This window comes from Podarcis liolepis (assembly GCF_965112155.1).
Source record: "Podarcis liolepis genome assembly, chromosome: 5".
NCBI lineage: Eukaryota > Metazoa > Chordata > Lepidosauria > Squamata > Lacertidae > Podarcis > Podarcis liolepis.
In genome coordinates this window covers 75,908,405-75,914,214 of record NC_139556.1, presented here as the reverse complement: position 1 = coordinate 75,914,214, position 5,810 = coordinate 75,908,405, and positions in this window count along the sequence as shown.

The window sequence follows — 5,810 nt, the reverse complement described above, 5'->3', positions numbered from 1 at the left end:
TAATTAAAAAACTCATAATGAATAGTATATGTACTGAACCACAGGAATATAGTGAAGTGTCTATCTAAATTTACGTAAAAGTGTGTCAGTCCCCCTATGTACCCTAAGACCAAAGGTCTACATGACTGATTCTCAATTACTTCTAGATGCCGCTGTGGAAAAACAGCAAGCATTCTCCGTAAGATTGATTCAATGTAAACATCAAACAAACGGTTCGGTTTTTGCAAGAACTGAACTGAAATCGTATTAGTTCTCTTTCCCCACCTTTTATATCATACAATAAATGCTTTCCAGTTTCTTCTGAGGTGTCAATATTTTCATCCTCAGCTGCGCTTGAGGTTATCCCACTTCAAAAAGAATTCCAGTGTTGCCTGGCATTCTGACTGGTTGGCTCCACAGAAGACCTGGATGTGTTACCAGAAATTCCATCTGATTTCCTCACACATGGAACACATTACCACTATTGTCTCAGCAATGCAATTCCTTAGAAAATTGGAGGGCCTGCTGTGTCTCAGGCTAGCTCAGGTAATGCTGCTTTCCAGCTACTCCACAATTATATTTAAGTGCGTGTATGTCTGCTTCTTATCTCAGATATAATGGTAGATATCGAGGGTGAGTTGATTGAAGATGAAAGGATGCCATTTTAAAGTAACAGGAAGGATGAGAACGTTTACATTTTAACAACTTTACTTTCAAATATATGCTTGAAACCACCTAAAAGAGTGGATCTTGTTATTCCCTTCCCCCGAGGCAGAATCGGTATCTAATCAATGCCAGTTAATTATAATATGCAGTCTTTAAACTACGTAACTGCTTTGATTCCAATATACTCAAATTTGTTCTCTTAGTCAGCAATCCCCATACCATTAGGAATTTTATGTACCTGGGACAGCAGACTGAAGGATAATGCTTTGCTCTTTCAAGCTTTTGCGTATCCTGAATTCAAGCTGAGTCTGTGTGCACCTGTGCTTCATGGCTTACGTATCACATCCATGTGAGTCTGGGGGTATAAGAGGACCAGCTGGGTGATGGTGAAAAAAAGGCAGCCCTGAGTCCAAGGTAGATGCTTACAAGGGCAGTGGACATGAGCCTTTGACTTTTATTTAAAAGGAGCACAAGCTGGTCCAAAGAACACAGTTTTCTATCTGGGCATAAAATGTAATTGCAGTTGGTAGATGCTGAACAACAGTGGGCCCAGGAAAGAACCCCGTGGCCCCCCACTTGTCACTTTTCTCCAGGATGATGATGAAGAAGAAGAGTTTGGATTTGATATCCCGCCTTTCACTCCCCTTCAGGAGTCTCAAAGCGGCTAACATTCTCCTTTCCCTTCCTCCCCCACAACAAACACTCTGTGAGGTGAGTGGGGCTGAGAGACTTCACAGAAGTGTGACTGGCCCAAGGTCACCCAGCAGCTGCATGTGGAGGAGCAGAGACACGAACCCGGTTTCCCAGATTACGTGACTACCGCTCTTAACCACTACACCACACTGGCCATTAGTGAGCACTCTTTGGGTTTGGTCAGTCAACCAGCTACAAATCCACCTAACAGTTATCAGTTGCTAGAAACCACAGCAGGGGAGAGTGCTCCCTGTTGTGCTCCCTGGTTTCTCATAGGCATCCGGTTGGCCACTCTGAAACCAGCATGCTGGACTAGATGGGTCATTGGCCTGATCCAGCAAGCTACTCTTATGGTCTTACGCCCCCTGGATGTTGTTGGACTTTAAATCCCATTAGCCCCAGCCAACATGGCCAATAGTAATTATAGTCCAACTCCTTTTGAAGGGACACAGGTTCCTCATTCATGCCCAAAATAGTCTTTACAGAGCATGGCAGTGGCTAAATAATAACAAAGGCATTGATTATTACAATATCAGTGGCAATGCTGACTTCCTTGTTCCTTTCAGCTTCTGCAAAGAGCTACCCTTGTATGAGGGTGGTCCCCTCAAGAGCTCAGCAAAAGTTTGCTTTCTTGGGCTGCAGAAAAGCTCGCCCTGAAGCGCTCTATGCAGATTATGTTCTGTGGATAATCAGAGGATGCCATCCCTCAGCTCTGTAATTTCAGCCCATTTTATGATCATTATAAAAGGAACTGTAAACATTATTAAAATGAACAGCCAGCCTTTCACTTTACTTGGGTGGACACAGCAAATAATTTCTCTGTGTCCCTGGGTTGCTTATTTGAATAGTTTTAATTAAATTAAAAGTGTGACTTGATTCTGCATCAAAACAAAAATTTCAATAAACTAAAACCATCATTACAATAATATGTAACAGTACATGTGAAAAGGATCGAGGGGCCTTGGTGGACCACAAGCTTAACATGAGTTAATAGTGTGATGCAGCAGCAGCAGCAGCAGCAGCAGCAGCAGCAGCAGCAGCAGAAGAAGAAGAAGAAGAAGAAGAAGAAGAAGAAGAAAGCTAAGGCTATTCTAGGCTGCATCAACAGAAGTATAGTGTCCAGATCAAGGGAAGTAATAGTACCACTCTATTCTGCCTTGGTCAGACCACACCTGGAATACTATGTCCAATTCTGTGTCCACAATTTAAGAAGGCTGTTAACAAGCTGGAACATGTGCAGAGGAGGGCAACCAAGATGGTCAAGGGTCTGGAAACCAAGCCTTACAAGGAGCAGTTGAAGCAGCTGGGTATGTTTAGCCTGGAAAAGAGGAGACTGAGGGAAGATATGATAGCCATCCTCAAATATCTTAAGGGCTGTCATATGGAAGAGGGAACAAGCTTGTTTTCTCCTGCTCTGGAGGGTAGGACTCAAACCAATGGTTTCAAGTTACAAGAAAACAGATTCTGACTAGACATATGGAAAAACTTTCTGACAGTAAGAGCTGTTTGACAGTGGAACAGTCTCCCTCAGGAGGTTGTGCACTCTCCTTCCTTGGAGGTGTTTAAGCAGAGGTTGGATGGCCACCTGTCATGGATGCTTTAGCTGAGATTCCTGCATTGCAGGGGGCTGAACTAGATGACCCTCTATGATAAAATAGAGAACAGGCGATACAACTCACACAATAAATACAGCATAATTAGAACAGCTTATAATTTTTTTTTGCTAAATAAAAAATAGTTTTAGCCTTTCTCCAGAAAGACAACAAAGGACAAGTACTAGCTGAGGACCTCAGGGCAGTGTTCCAGGGGTGTGGAGACAAAATTCAGATATGACATGTGGCATACTATAGGATGCTGAAAAATCCAGTAAAGACAAAATAGTTGAACTGTAACTAAATATTTTGGCTTACCTGATTTACAGATCAAGCTTTAGTCGATTCTGGGATACAATCCCTGCCACAATCGTTTTTAAAACAGTCTCTATAAGAAGCAGAACAGGCACACTGAAAAAACACACACCCAGTATTCCACAAGTATTTAAAATGCAAATAGTATTAAAGGCCAGACTGTTCAGAATCTTTGTGTGGATTCCCTACAGTGCTGGCTTTAAGACATGATTTTACTACCATGATTTTACTACTTTTGGTACAGAGGATGACTTCAGATGTTCACATATGACATCAGATTCCACATCTGTGTACACCTGTTGCTGAAAAACACATCTGAAGCATTTCATCCCTACAGGGAACTTAAGCAACTCTGAAAAGATGTCCACTTTAGAAGGGATCAGTTTGAGCAGCCAAGTTTTTGCTATATTATAGTTTGGATTGTGATTTTATTATTTGTTTTTAAAGATTGTTTTTCACTGTTCGCCGCCTTTGGGTGCAAGAAATTGTCTGTATATTTTTTCCATTCTTTTGTTTACAGCACAGCTTTATGCATAGTGCAGGAAATTCCCCTCCTATTCACTTCAACAGCAAGGGGGAGAATTCAAAACAGATCAAGTGTTGAAAAGTGCCCCAACCATGATGCCAGGCTAGAGGGTAAGATATTGTGTAATTCCACACCCAATCACAGCACACCAGCATATGAACTTCTTGTGACCCCCGAGTTACAAAACCAAAGGTTGCAGAGACCCCAGCTAAGAAGCTGGACTTTGAGCCTGAGGTTGGTAACCAGGGGGCTGCTAAATCCAAAACTGGTGTGCAGGAGACCCCTGGACCAGATCCCACAGCACTAGGGCCTATAGAACCAGAGCTGGGGCCCACATGGCCGTCTTCCCCTGGGCTTGAGGAACTGGATGCCTTCCAATCTACCTCATCAGTCCAACAGCACACCAGGCAGGAAGTGATGAAGAAGTGGCAGTCTGCAAACCAGAGGCCTAGCCCTTTATAGACTTCAGTTCTCACAAAAGGGGTGCAGCCTAGGAGTCTGGACTAGAGACAGGGGCTCAAAGGCCTCAGTCCACCTCTAGTCTTTGTTGGAGCAAGTGGCTCACTCAGAGCTCTCCATGGTGCTGCTACACTTCACCCTGCCTTGGGCTCCTTTACCAGATCAAAAATAAATACAAACTATAAAGACCAATTCAGGCAACAGGGTGCACAGTATGAGGCTGCCTTGCATTATGCCATACACATTTAGGGCTCACAAAGGGTACTGGAGATGGAAAACCTTGGAGAAAGGACACATTTCACAGAAAGGCTGTACTTTGCAGAAAACAGCCCGGCCTCACAACACGCATGGGAACTTGAGCACACTGATGACGTTTATCTGCCTGGAATCTTGCCTTCGGATACCCGGCAGAAACACCCAACACAAGCTCAGCGCCAACAATAGGGGTTGCCAAGACAATGCATACACAGGCAAGTGAAGGTGGGGAGCACATATAGCTGCTGCCACTTCCTGGATCTCTACCTTGACTTCTGTTCAATAACAGGTGCTTGTTTCTCCTCCTTGCTGCCAATTGATTACCACATCCTATTGACACCTCCTGCCTGCGCCTAGGAAACAGCAGGAGGAACAAAAGGACTCTGGAGCCGATGCTTTGCGAAATAGCATGTTGTATAGCCTGGGCCAGCAGCTCCCTGTTCAAAATATTGCTTCTATTCTGGCTCTGCTTCTGATTCGCTCTGGCAAATTTCACCATTATCTGGAGACCTGGTAGAGACAGCAGGAAAACAGGTCTGCATCAACATCCTCAAAAGTGGATCAAGATTTTAATCACATCACCCCAACTCTTGGTAATGTTGCTGCCCAAGTGAGCCCAACCCCTGGGGACTGACCACGGCAATACCTGTTGAGAGTCTCACCCTCCACCAACTTGCCTAATGAAGAAGAAGAAGAGTTTGGATTTTGGATTTGATATCCCGCCTTTCACTCCCTTTAAGGAGTCTCAAAGCGGCTAACATTCTCCTTTCCCTTCCTCCCCCACAACAAACACTCTGTGAGGTGAGTGGGGCTGAGAGACTTCAGAGAAGTGTGACTGGCCCAAGGTCACCCAGCAGCTGCATGTGGAGGAGCGGAGACGCGAACCCGGTTCCCCAGATTACGTGACTACCGCTCTTAACCACTACACCACACTGGTGCCTCCTAAATCAGCGGGGGAGATCGTGTGGGCCTCCCTTGGAGCACAAGACGCTCAATCTCAGGGTTGTGGGTTCGAGACCCACTTTGGGTGAAATATACCTGCACCACAGGACTAGATAATCCTCGTGATCCCTTCCGACTCTACAGTTCCAACCCCAGCCAGCATGGCAAATGAGTGATGGGAGTTGTGGTCCAGTGATATCTGGAGTGCTCCCCCCCCCAACTCTGTAACCTTCCACGCTACCGAATGGCAGCGTTTTCCACACGCTAAATACACGTTGCGTGTGTATCTAAACTTTTGTGAGGAACCACCTCCTGAGAGGAGGAGGAGGAGGAGAAGGGAAGAAATCTAGGTCATTGCCTTTGAAATGGACCTGCCTCCGCTC